Below are 14,111 nucleotides of genomic sequence, written 5' to 3' on the forward strand. Positions count from 1 at the left end.
CGTTTAGCTTTATATATTGTATCGGGTTGGCATTTTGTTGTTTTTTCAGAAGTGTTAATACTGTGGGAGGTAAACTGCCATGGTTGGGAAAGGCCGTGGTACGTAGAAATATTTTATTCACATTTTTTTCCTTTTAAAAGATGGTAAATTAATAGGGATTTTCGTACTGTTAAGTACGGTTCAGGTAGCATTATATATTGTTCCGGGTGGGCATTTTGTTGGTTTATGAGAAGTGTTAGCCTTGTGGGACTAAAACTGACATGGTTGGGAAAGCCCATGGAACATAGAAATATTTTTTTCACATTTTTTCCCTGATAAATTTAGGTAAAAAAGTACGTATTTTCGTACTGTTAAGTACTGTATGTACAGTTCAGGTAGCTTTATATATTGTTCCGGTTGGCCTTTTGTCGGTTCTTGAGAAGTGTTAGCTGTGTGGGAGGAAAATTGACATGGTTGGGAAAGGCCATGGAATGAAGAAATATTTTTTTCACATTTTTTTACTTGTAAAAATTAGGTAAATTCGTCGATATTTTCGTACGGTTAAGTGCCCTGTCTAGTATTAGACCTGTTGGAGTAACATTGACATGGTTGGGAAAGGCCATGGAACATAGAAATATTCCTTTCACATTTTTTTCTTGTAAAAATTAGGTAAATTAATAGGTAAATTAATAGGTAAATTAACAGGTATTTTTGCACGTTTAAGTACCATGTCTACTGATCAGCTAGCTTTATATATTGTATCGGGTGGGCATTTTGTTGGTTTTTGAGAAGTATTTTATCGCCTTTTTTTACTTGCAAAAATTAGGTAAATTCGTAGGTATTTTCGTACGGTTAAGTACGCTATCTATGGATCGGTTAGCTTTATATTTTGTTCCGGGTGGGTATTCTGTTGGTTTTTCAGAAGTGTTAGACCTGTTGGAGAAATATTGAAATGGTTGTGAAAGCCCATGGGATGTAGAAATATTTTTTTCACATTTTTTTCCTTTTAAAAGCTGGTATATTAATTGGGATATTAATAGGGAAGTTTTAGCTGTGTGGGAGTAAAATTTACATGGTTGGGAAAGCCCATGGGATGTAGAAATATTTTTTTCACATTTTTTTCATTGTAAAATCTGGTAAATTAATAGGGATTTTCGTACGGTTAAGTATTGTATGTACGGTTCTGGTAGCTTTATATATTGTTCTGTCTGGGAATTCTTTTCGTTTCTTGGAAGCGTTAGACTTGTGGGAATAAAAGTGACATGGTTAGGAAAGGCCATGGAATGAAGAAATATTTTTATCATATTTTTTTAATTGTAAAAATTAGTAAATGCATAGGTATTTTCTTACGGGTAAGTTCACTGTCTACGGATTGGTTAGCTTTATATTTTGGAAGTGCCCATATTTTTTTCACATTTTTTTCTTGTAAAAATTAGGTAAATGAATAGGTATTTTTGTACGGTTAAAAGCCCTGTCTGCGGATCGGTTAGCCCATGGGATGTTGAAATATATTTTTCACATTTTTTTTTCCTTTTAAAAGCTGGTAAATTAATAGGGATTTTCGTACGGTTAAGTATCGTATATACCGGTGGTCCCCAACTACCAGGCCGGGGCTGCGAAGGCCCTAGCACTGCGCTGCGGCTCCCTCTCCCCACCCCCCTGCAGTAAGAAACTTCCCAGGCCGCAAGTTTCTTACTGTGGGAGGGAGGGAGAGGGAAGCAGGGCCGCGCATGCGCCATGCGCAGCCAAAAAAACACAGGTGCGGCACTTTCACAAATTCGTGTATGCACACGCGCGTTTTCGGCCACAATGCGCATGCACATTGCAATCATGTGCGTCACCCCAAGGGTCAGACATGACTCGGTGCTTGCACAGCGGATATCGTTATTATTTTGTAAGCGTTAGACTTGTGGGAGTAAAATTTACAAGGTTGGGAAAGGCCATGGAATGAAGAAATTTTTTTTCACATTTTTTTCTTGTAAAAATTAATTCAATTAATAGGTATTATCGTACGGTTAAGTACCCTTTCTACGGATCGGTTAGATTTATATTTTGTTCCGGGAAGGTATTCTGTTGGTTTTTCAGAAATGTTAGAACTGTTGGAAGAATATTGAAATGGTTGGTAAAGCCCATGGGATGTAGAAATATTTTTTTCACATTTTTTTCATTTTAAAAGCTGGTAAATTAATAAGGATTTTCGTACGGTTAAGTATCGTATATACGGTTAGGGTAGCTTTATATATTGTATCGGGTGGGCATTTTGTTGGTTATTCAGAAGTGTTAAAACTGTGGGAGAAACACTGCCATGATTCAGTAAGGCCAGGGAATGTAGAAATATCACAGTTTTACCCTTTAAAATTTAGGTAAATATTTAGGTATTTTCGTACTGTTTGGGTACCTTTATATATTGTTCAGACTGGGCATTCTGTTGGTTTTTTGGAAGCGTTAGACTCGTGGGAGTATAATTGACATGGTTGGGAGAGGCCATGGCATGAAGAAATGTTTTTTTTACATTGTTTTACTTGTAAAAATTTCTTGTAAAAGTTAGGTAAATTATCAGGTATTTTCTTACGATTAAGTACCATGTCCACTCATGGGTAAGCTTTATATATAGTATCGTGTGGGCATTTTGTTAGTTTTTCAGAAGTGTTAATACTGTGGGAGGAAAACTGCCATGGTTGGGAAAGGCCATGGAACGTTGAAATATTTTTTTCACATTTTTTCCCTGTACGGTTAAGTATCGAATGTACGGTTGAACTATTGAAATGGTTGGGAAAGCCCATGGGATGTAGAAATATTTTTTTCACATTTTTTTCTCGTAAAAATTAGGTAAATTAATAGGTAAATTAACAGGTATTTTCGTACGGTTAAGTACCATGTCTACTGATCGTTTAGCTTTATATATTGTATCGGGTTGGCATTTTGTTGGTTTTTCAGAAGTGTTAATACTGTGGGAGTGAAACTGCCATGGTTGGGAAAGGCCATGGTACGTAGAAATATTTTATTCACATTTTTTTCCTTTTAAAAGATGGTAAATTAATAGGGATTTTCGTACTGTTAAGTACGGTTCAGGTAGCATTATATATTGTTCCGGGTGGGCATTTAGGAAGCGTTAGACTTGTGGGAGTAATATTTACATGGTTGGGAAACAACATGGAATGAAGAAATATTTTTTTCACATTTTTTTACTTGGAAAAATAAGGTAAATCCATAGGTATTTTAGTACGGTTAAGTACCCTGTCCATGGATCGGTTAGCTTTATATTTTGTTCCTGGTGGTTATTCTGCTGGTTTTTCAGAAATGTTAGACCTGTTGGAGAAATATTGAAATTGTCGTGAAAGGCCATGGGATGTATAAATATTTTTTTTTCTTCTGTTGATATTTTATTAAATATCGTTGTGTAAGAACAACTATTCATTCTCCTCGCTCCGCAATCTTGCATTTGGATTGGTAACCTTGATAGCAAGCTGAGCTGCCCTCTCCACAATTACTTTTCGATTCTTGGAGAAAACATTGTGAGCGATCTCTGCACAATATGACTTGTTGCTCATCATCAGCACCTCTAACTCTTTGACATTGTGGACAAGAAACTTTCTGAATCCTGAAGGCAGCATGTCCTTTGTCTTCTTATTGCTACCATACCCAATGTTGGGCATCAAGATTTGGCCCTTGAATCTTCTGCGAACTCTGTTGTCAATACCTCTTGGTTTTCTCCAGTTACGCTTGATTTTGACATAGCGATCAGACTGATGACGGATGAACTTCTTGGTTCTCTTCTTGAAGATGAGGAGTCTGAGGGCCGGCATGTTGTCAGTCGGCTAATGGCGACACCCGCCCGCCTCGGAAGCGCCGGCAGAAAACGGATGTACAAATATTTTGTTCACTTTTTTTCCTTTTAAAAGCTGGTAAATTAATAGGGATTTTCGTTCAGTTAACTACTGTATGTACGGTTCGGGTGTGAAAGGCCATGGAATGTAGAAATAATTTTTTCACATTTTCCCCCTGTAAAATTTAGGTAACTAATTAGGTATTTTTGTACTGTTACGTATTGTATGTACGGTTCAGGTAGCTTTATATATTTTATTGGGTGGGAAGTTTGTTTGTTTTTCAGAAGTGGTAATACTGTGGGTTGAAAACTGCCATGGTTGGGAAAGGCCATGGAATGTAGAAATATTTCTTTCACATTTTTTCCCTGTAAAATTTAGATAAATAATTAGGTATTTTTGTACTGTAAGTACAATTCAGGTAGCTTTATACATTGTCCCGGGTGGGCATTTTGTTGGTTTTTGAGAAGTGTTAATACTGTGGGAGGAAAACAGCCATGGTTGGGAAAGGCCATGGAATATATAAATATTTTTTCACATTTTTTTACTTGTAAAAATTAGGTAAATCCATAGGTATTTTCGTACGTTTAAGTACCCTGTCTACGGATCGCTTAGTTTTATATTTGTTTCCAGGTGAGTATTCTGTTGGTTTTTCAGAAGTGTTAGACCTGTTGCAGAAATATTGAAATGGCTGGAAAAGCCCATGGGATGTAGAAATATTTTCTTCACATTTTTTTTCCTTTTAAAACCTGGAAAATTAATAGGGATATCCGTACGGTTAAGTATCGCATATACGGTTTGGGTAGCTTTATATATTGTATCGAGTGGGCATTTAGAAGTTTTAAAACTGCGGGAGGAAACCTGCCATGGTTGGGAAAGGCCATGGAATGTGGAAATATTTTTTTCACATTTTTCACATCCTGGTAAAAGCTGGTAAATTAATACGGATTTTCGTACAGTTAAGTATTGTATGTACCGTTCGAGTAGCTTTATATATTGTTCACACTGGGCATTCTGTACATTTTTTGGAAGCGTTAGACTCATGGGAATAAAATTGAAGTGGTTGGGAAAGGCCATGGAATGAAGAAATATTTCTTTCACATTTTGTCTTGTAAAAATTAGGTAAATTAATAGGCTAATTAACAGGTATTTTTGTACGTTTAAGTACCATGTCTACTGATCAGTTAGCTTTATATATTGTATCGGGTGGGAATTTTGTTGGTTTTTCAGAAGTGTTAAAACTGTGGGAGGAAAACTGCCATGGTTGGGAAAGGCCACGGAATGTAGAAATATTTTTTTCACATATTTCCCTGTAAAATTTCGTAAAGGTAAATGTAAAGGTATCCCCTGTGCAAGCACCGAGTCATGTCTGACCCTTGGGGTGATGCCCTCTAGCGTTTTCATGGCAGACTCAATACGGGGTGGTTTGCCAGTGCCTTCCCCAGTCATGACCGTTTACCCCCTAGCAAGCTGGGTACTCATTTTACCGACCTCGGAAGCATGGAAGGCTGAGTCAACCTTGAGCCGGCTGCTGGGAGTGAACTCCCAGCCTTATGGGCAAAGCTTTCTGACGGCTGCCTTAAGTAAATTATGTATGGTTCTGGTAGCTTTATATATTGTTCCGGGTGGATATTTTTTCCAGGGATTTTCGTACAGTTTTGTATGTACCATTCGGGTAGCTTTATATATTGTTCAGATTGGGCATTCTGTTGGTTTTTTGGAAGCGTTAGACTCGTGGGAGTAAAATTGGTTGGGAGAGGCCATGGAATGAAGAAATATTTCTTTCACATTTTTGTCTTGTAAAAATTAGGTAAATTAATAGGTAAATTAACAGGTATTTTCGAACGGTTAAGTACCATGTCTACTGATCGGTTAGCTTTATATATTGTATCGGGTGGGCATTTTGTTGGTTTTTCAGAAGTGTTAATACTGTGGGAGGAAAACTGCCATGGTTGGGAAAGGCCACGGAATGTAGAAATATTTCTTTCACATTTTTTCCCTGTAAAATTTAGATAAATAATTAGGTATTTTCGTACTGTAAGTACGGTTCAGGTAGGTTTATATATTGTTCCGGGTGGGCTTTCTGGTGGTTTTTGAGAAATACTAGACTCGTGGGAGTAACATTTACGTGGCTGGAAAGGCCATGGAATGAAGAAATATTTCTTTCACATTTTTGTCTTGTAAAAATTAGGTAAATTAATAGGTAAATTAACAGGTATTTTCGAACGGTTAAGTACCATGTCTACTGATCGGTTAGCTTTATATATTGTATCGGGTGGGTATTTTGTTCGTTTTTCAGAAGTGTTAATACTGTGGGAGGAAAACTGCCATGGTTGGGAAAGGCCATGGTACGTAAAAATATTTCTTTCACATTTCTTCCGTGTAAAATTTAGATAAATAATTAGGTATTTTCGTACTATTAAGTACTGTAAGTTCGGTTCAGGTAGCTTTATATGTTGTCCCGGGTGGGCATTTTGTTGGTTTTTGAGAAGTGTTAGCCTTGTGGGAGTAAAATTGTCATGGTTGGGAAAACCCATGGAATATATAAATATTTTTTTCACATTTTTTTACTTGTAAAAATTAAGTAAATTCATCGGTATTTTCGCACGGTTAAGTACCCTGTCTACGGATCGGTTAGCTTTATATTTCTGTTCCAGGTGTGTATTCTGTTGTTTATTCAGAAGTGTTAGACCTGTTGGTGAAGTATTGAAATGGTTGGGAAAGCCCATGGGATGTAGAAATATTTTGTTCACATTTTTCCCTTTTAAAAGCTGGTAAATTAATATGGATTTTCGTACAGTTAAGTAGTGTATGTACGGTTCGGGTAGCTTTATATATTGTTCAGACTGGGCATTATGTTGGTTTCTTCAAAGCGTTAGACTTGTGGAAGTAAAATTGACTTGGTTGGGAAAGGCCATGGAATGAAGAAATATTTTAGTCACATTTTTTTCTTGTAAAAATTAGTTCAATTGATAGGAATTTTTTTACGGTTAAGTACCCTGTCTACAGATCGGTAAGCTTTATATTTTGTTCCGCGTGGGTATTCTGTTGGTTTTTCAGAAATGTTAGACCTGTTGGAGAAATATTGAAACTGTTGGGAAAGCCCAACAGTTTCAATATTTGAAGGGAGAGGAAAGTAGGGCTTTGCCTTAAAGATGTACAAAGAAAAAAAATTACAAAAGGATTTCATAATTTCTCCTTATCCTTAATACAGATACATCTAAAAACCATTTATACTTGACCCATTCTAAGAGCCATCCTGACATGTATAAGTTGAGAGCTTTGCATTTTCTACAGATCAATATGGGCTTTGGCCCTATAACAATACACCAATAAAAAAAAATAATAAGGGGGGAAAGCCCCATTTTATATTTCCAACGCTAACGATTATATTACCTATATGCCTACTAAGAAAAAGAAACAAGAGAGAAAAAAGGCACTGCTTCCCCTTTTTCATAAAAATAGCAATGTAGAATACAGTATATGTTGTTAATACAGAGAATAATAAGATTTCCAGGTTGAGATTAAATGCTTAACATTAAACATAAAACAATATAAGCTTTCAGTCTTCTATAGCTTCTCCTTATCCTTGGTTCTGATACATCTACAAAACAATTTATGCTTGACCCATTCTAAGAACCATCCTAACAGATATATTTTCAGATTTAAGTTGAAAGCTTAACATTAAACATTTTCTACAAGTCAGTGTAGGCTTTAGTCCTAGGACAATACACTAATAGAAGAAAGAAAAAATAAGGGGGGAGAACCCCATTTTACATTTTCAGCACTAATGATTATATTACCTATATGCCTACAAAAGAAAAGAGACAAAAAAAACAAGAGAGAGAGAGACACTGCTTCCCCTTTTTCATAAAAATGGAAATATAGAATACAGTATAACATTAAACATAAAACAATATGAGCTTTCGGTCTTCTTAAGGGGGTCTCATCTCGAGGCTTGCTACATCTTGTCGTTCCCGTAAAATTATATTCTGTCCCATTGGCCTTTGGCGTAGAAAGTGCAGTTGTACTCTTTCCCGCAGAGTATGCCTCAATAAATCTTGAGGCCGTTGCACCTCCTGGACTCCAGTATCAATACAATTTTTTCCCCAGAGAGATCCTTTAAATCGGTTACTTTCACTGCAGATCCATATTTCTTTTGATTGATTTTTGTACACTGTTGCTTTGAGATGGCTGTATGTCTTTTTAAAAAGGGTGTCCTTATCTGGGCTGCAGAACTCCGGCATCCCATTTTCCGTCTCCAGAATTTCAGATTTCTCTTCTACTGTTGGTTTTCCACCTTGTTTAGAGCTGTCATCAGCCACTGTTATTGATCCATTATTCCTGTTAAAGACGTCTTCCTTGGCATCTTGGATCTCCTTGAAGATATGAATTTCAGATTTCTCTTCTGCTGTTGGTTTTCCACCTTGTTTAAAGCTGTCATCAGTCACTGTTATTAATCCACCATTCCTATTGAAGACTTCTTCCTTGCCATCTTGGATCTCCTTGGAGATATTTTTGATCAATCCATCTAAGAATACTTTGTATTCTTGGGTTTGTATCTCTATTAGATGAGCCAATCTTTTTAACATAGACATGATTTTGACTTAAAAAAAAAACGGCCTCAAACAATTTTAAAAGTGGCCAGTAGAGGTCCTCTGTTTTATCCTCTAATGTTCCGGCACAGGCATGTGACGTATTGAAGTCAGTTAAGGCAGAGATTCTCGTACTGGCACAGAGTTCTCATGAGATTTTCCCATTCACAGCTCTTATCTTCTTATCTTCAAAAACCAAAACAATTACAATAAGAGCTTTTGCCAATTAATTCGAGTTGATTTGAGTCCTTCTTCTGCTTAGTTAGGAGAATTAGCCTGCCTCTTAACGAGGTGGCTTCAGGCAGAGCAGAGTAAGAGGAGGGGGGAAACAAAGGGCTTTGATGCAGGAAGAAAGACGAAGAAAAAAAAACGAGAGATACTTGCAGTAAATGATGTTTTGGAACTCAGCCGATGTCCTCCCCTCAGTTCAAAGCGTTCATTTGTGGTAAATCATCATGTAGGGTTGAAGCAGATACTTTAAGATTAAAGAAAGAAAAGAAAGTCCGAGGTAGAAAATGGTAGAAAAAAGTGTTACCCTTGTGGGAGTCAAATTGACATGGTTGGGATAGCCCATGGAATATATAAATATGGAATATATAAACATGGAATATATAAATATACAAACGGCATTCCGTTTGATTTTTTGGAAGCTTTAGAATTGTGGGAGTAAAATCGACATTGTTGGGAAAGGCCATGGAATGAAGAAATATTTCTTTCACATTTTTTTCTTCTAAAAATTAGGTAAATTAATAGGTAAATTAACACGTATTTTCGTACGGTTAAGTACCCTGTCTACGGATTGGGTAGCTTTATATTTTGTTCCAGGTGTGTATTCTGTTGGTTTTTCAGATGTGTTAGACAAGTGGGTGAAATATTGAAATGGTTGGGAAAGCCCATGGGATGTAGAAATATTTTTTCACATTTTTTTTCCTTTTAAAAGCTGGTAAATTAATAGGGATTTTCGTACAGTTAAGTATCTTTTATACGGTTTGGTTAGCTTTATATATTGTATCGGGTGGGCATTTTGGTGGTTTTTAGAAGTGTTAAAACTGTGGGAGGAAACCTGCCATGGTTGGGAAAGGCCATGGAATGTAGAAATATTTATTTCATAGTTTTCACATCCTGGTAAAAGCAGGTAAATTAATAGGGATTTTCGTATCGTTTTCAGTTAGCTTTATATTTTTTTCAGGGTGGGTATTCTGTTGGTTTTTCAGAAGTGTTAGACCTGTTGGAGAAATATTGAAACGGTTGGGAAAGCCCATGGGATGTAGAAATATTTTTTTCACACTTTTTCCCTGTAAAATTTAGGTAAATAATTAGGTATTTTAGTACGGTTAAGTACTGTATGTACGGTTCAGGTAGCTTTATATATTGTTCCGGGTGGGCATTTTGTTGCTTTTTGAGAAGTGTTAGCCTTGTGGGAGTAAAACTGAGATGGTTGTGAAAGCCCATGAAATATATAAATATTTTTTTCACATTTTTTTCCTTGTAAAAGCTGCTAAATTAATAGGGATTTTCGTACAGTTAAGTATTGTATGTACAGTTCGGTTAGCTTTATATTTTGTTCAGACTGGGCATTCTGTTGGTTTTTTGGAAGTGTTAAACTTGTGGTAGTAAAACTGACATGGTTGGGAAAGGCTATGGAGCATAAAAATATTTATTTTACATTTTTCCCTTGTAAAATTTCGATAAAAAATTATGTATTTCCATACGGTTAAGTACTGTATGTACGGTTCAGGTAGCTTTATATATTGTTCCGGGTGGGCATTTTCTTGGTTTTTCAGAAGTGTTAAAACTGTGGGAGGAAAACTGCCATGGTTGGGAAAGGACATGGAACATAGAAATATTTTTTTCACATTTTTTTACTTGTAATGATTAGGTAAATTCTTAGGTATTTTTGTACGGTTAAGTTTGCTGTCTATGGATTGGTTAGCTTTATATTTTGTTCTGTGTGTTTATTCTGTTGGTTTTTCAGAAGTGTCAGACCTGTTGGACAAATATTGAAATGGTTGGGAAAGCCCATAGGATGTAGAAATATTTCTTTCACATTTCTTTCCTTGTAAAAGCTGGTAAATTAATTGGGATTTTCGTACAGTTAAGTATTGTATGTACGGTTTGGGTAGCTTTATATTTTGTTCAGACTGGGCATTCTGTTGGTTTTTAGAAGTGTTAAAACTGTGGAAGGAAAACTGCCATGGTTGGGAAAGGCCATGGAACGTAGAAATATTTTTTTCACATTTTTTCCCTTTAAAATGTAGGTAAATAATTAGGTATTTTAGTACGGTTATGTACTGTTCAGGTAGCTTTATATATTGTTCCGGGTGGGCATTTTGTTGCTTTTTGAGAAGTGTTAGCCTTGTGGGAGTAAAACTGAGATGGTTGTGAAAGCCCATGAAATATATAAATATTTTTTTCCTTGTAAAAGCTGGTAAATTAATAGGGATTTTCGTACAGTTAAGTATTGTATGTACAGTTCGGTTAGCTTTATATTTTGTTCAGACTTGGCATTCTGTTGGTTTTTTGGAAGTGTTAAACTTGTGGGAGTAACACTGACATGGTTGGGAAAGGCCATGGAGCATAAAAATATTTTTTTTACATATTTTCCTTGTAAAATTTCGATAAAAAATTATGTATTTTCATACGGTTAAGTACTGTATGTACGGTTCAGGTAGCTTAATATATTGTTCCGGGTGGGCATTTTCTTGGTTTTTCAGAAGTGTTAAAACTGTGGGAGGAAAAATGCCATGGTTGGGAAAGGACATGGAGCATAAAAATATTTATTTTACATTTTTCACCTGTAAAATTTCGATAAAAAATTATGTATTTCCATACGGTTAAGTACTGTATGTACGGTTCAGGTAGCTTTATATATTGTTCCGGGTGGGCATTTTCTTGGTTTTTCAGAAGTGTTAAAACTGTGGGAGGAAAACTGCCATGGTTGGGAAAGGACATGGAACATAGAAATATTTTTTTCACATTTTTTTACTTGTAATGATTAGGTAAATTCTTAGGTATTTTTGTACGGTTAAGTTTGCTATCTATGGATTGGTTAGCTTTATATTTTGTTCTGTGTGTTTATTCTGTTGGTTTTTCAGAAGTGTCAGACCTGTTGGAGAAATATTGAAATGGTTGGGAAAGCCCATAGGATGTAGAAATATTTTTTTCACATTTTTTCCTTGTAAAAGCTGGTAAATTAATTGGGATTTTCGTACAGTTAAGTATTGTATGTACGGTATGGGTAGCTTTATATTTTGTTCAGACTGGGCATTCTGTTGGTTTTTAGAAGTGTTAAAACTGTGGAAGGAAAACTGCCATGGTTGGGAAAGGCCATGGAACGTAGAAATATTTTTTTCACATTTTTTCCCTTTAAAATTTAGGTAAATAATTAGGTATTTTAGTACGGTTAAGTACTGTATGTACGGTTCAGGTAGCTTTATATATTGTTCTGGGTGGGCATTTTGTTGCTTTTTGAGAAGTGTTAGATTTGTGGGAGTAAAACTGAGATGGTTGTGAAAGCCCATGAAATATATAAATATTTTTTCATGTTTTTTTATTTGTAAAAATTAGGTAAATTCAGAGGTATTTTCATACGGTTCAGTATGCCGTCTACGGATCGGTTAGCTTTATATATTGTTCCGGGTGGTTATTCTGTTGGTTTTTCAGAAGTGTCAGACCTGTTGGAGAAATACTGAAATGGTTGGGAAAGCCCATTGGATGTAGAAATATTTTTTTCACATTTTTTCCCCTGTAAAATCTGGTAAATTAATTGGGATTTTCGTACAGTTAAGTATTGTATGTACGGTTCGGGTAACTTTATATTTTGTTCAGACTGGGCATTCTGTTGGTTTTTTGGAAGTCTTAGAATCGTGGGAGTAAAATTGACATGGTTGGGAAAGCCCATGGAATATATAAATATTTTTTCCACATTTTTTTACTTATAATAATTTGGTAAATTAATAGGTATTTTCCTATGGTTAAGTACCCTTTCTACGGATCGGGTAGCTTTATATTTTGTTCCGGTTGGGTATTCTGTTGGTTTTTGAGAAGTGTTAGCTTTGTGGGAGTAAAATTGACATAGTTGGGAAAGCCCATGGGATTTAGAAATATTTTTTCCCCATTTTTCGCTTCTAAAAATTGGTAAATTAATAGGGATTTTTGTACAGTTTTGTATGTACCATTTGGGTAGCTTTATATATTGTTCAGACTGGGCATTATGTTGGTTTTTTGCAAGTGTTAGACTCGTGGGAATAAAATTGAAATGGTTGGGAGAGGCCATGGAATGAAGAAATATTTCTTTCACATTTTTTTCTTGTAAAAATTAGGTACATTAAAAGGTATTTTCGTACGGTTAAGTACCATGTCTACTGATCGGTAAGCTTTATATATTGTATCGGCTGGGCATTTTGTTGGTTTTTCAGAAGTGTTAATACTGTGGGAGGAAAACTGCCATGGTTGGGATAGGCCATGGTACATAGAAATATTTCTTTCACATTTTTTCACTCTAAAATTTAGATAAATAATTAGGTATTTTCGTATTGTAAGTACGGTTCAGGTAGCTTTATATATTGTCCCGGGTGGGTATTCTGTTGGTTTTTGAGAAGTGTTAGCCTTGTGGGAATAAAATTGACATTGTTGGGAAAGCCCATGGGATGTAGAAATATTTTTTTCACATTTTTTTCCTGGTAAGAGCTGGTAAATTAATAGGGATATTCGTATGGTTAAGTATTGTATGTACGGTTCGGGTAGCTTTATATATTGTTCAGACTGGGCATTCTGTTGGTTTTTTGGAAGTTTTAGACTTGTGGGAGTAAAATGGTTGGGAATGGCCATGGAATGAAGAAATAAATCTTTCACATATTTTTCTCGTAAAAATTAGGTAAATTAATAGGTATTTTCGTACAGTTAAGTACCATGTCTACTGATCGGTTAGCTTTATATATTGTATCGGGTGAGCATTTTGTTGGTTTTTCAGAAGTGTTAATAGTGTGGGAGGAAAACTGCCATGGTTGGGATAGGCCATGGTACATAGAAATATTTCTTTCAAATTTTTTCCCTGTGAAATTTAGATAAATAAAGAGATATTTTTGTACTATTAAGTACTGTTAGCACGGTTCAGGTAGCTTTATATATTGTCCCGGGTGCGCATTTTGTTGGTTTTTGAGAAGTGTTAGCCTTGAGGGAATAAAAGTGACATGGTTGGGAAAACCCATGGAATATATAAATATTTTTTTCACATTTTTTTACTTGTAAAAAATAGTTATATTAATAGGTAAATTAACTGGTATTTTCGTACTTTTAAGTACCCTGTCTACGGATCGGTTAGATTTATATTTTGTTCCAGGTGTGTATGCTCTTGGTTTTTCAGAAGTGTTAGATCTGTTGGCGAAATATTGAAACGGTTGGGAAAGCCCATGGGATGTAGAAATATTTTTTTCTCCTTCTTTTCCCTTTTAAAAGCTGGTGAATTAATAGGGATTTTCGTACTGTTAAGTACGGTTCAGGTAGCATTATATATTGTTCCGGGTGGGCATTTGGTTGGTGTAAAAGAAGTGTTAGCCTTGTGAGAGTAAAATGGATATGGCCAGTCAGTCAGTCAGTAACCTTTTATTGGCATAAAATGTATAAGACATATAAGAATAGAGTTTAAAATTTCAACAAAATAATAAAATGGGGTTACATGACCAAACAGATCTTAAAATGATTAAACTATAAG

General features: G+C 35.5%; 1 pseudogene; it reads right to left on the minus strand.

The window, feature by feature from the left end:
• Positions 1-3,339: 3,339 nt before the first annotated feature.
• LOC143821725 (large ribosomal subunit protein eL32 pseudogene) lies at positions 3,340-3,800 on the minus strand (annotated as a pseudogene).
• Between the last annotated feature and the right edge of the window lie 10,311 nt (positions 3,801-14,111).

The sequence above is a fragment of the Paroedura picta genome, chromosome 1, assembly GCF_049243985.1.
Source record: "Paroedura picta isolate Pp20150507F chromosome 1, Ppicta_v3.0, whole genome shotgun sequence".
NCBI lineage: Eukaryota > Metazoa > Chordata > Lepidosauria > Squamata > Gekkonidae > Paroedura > Paroedura picta.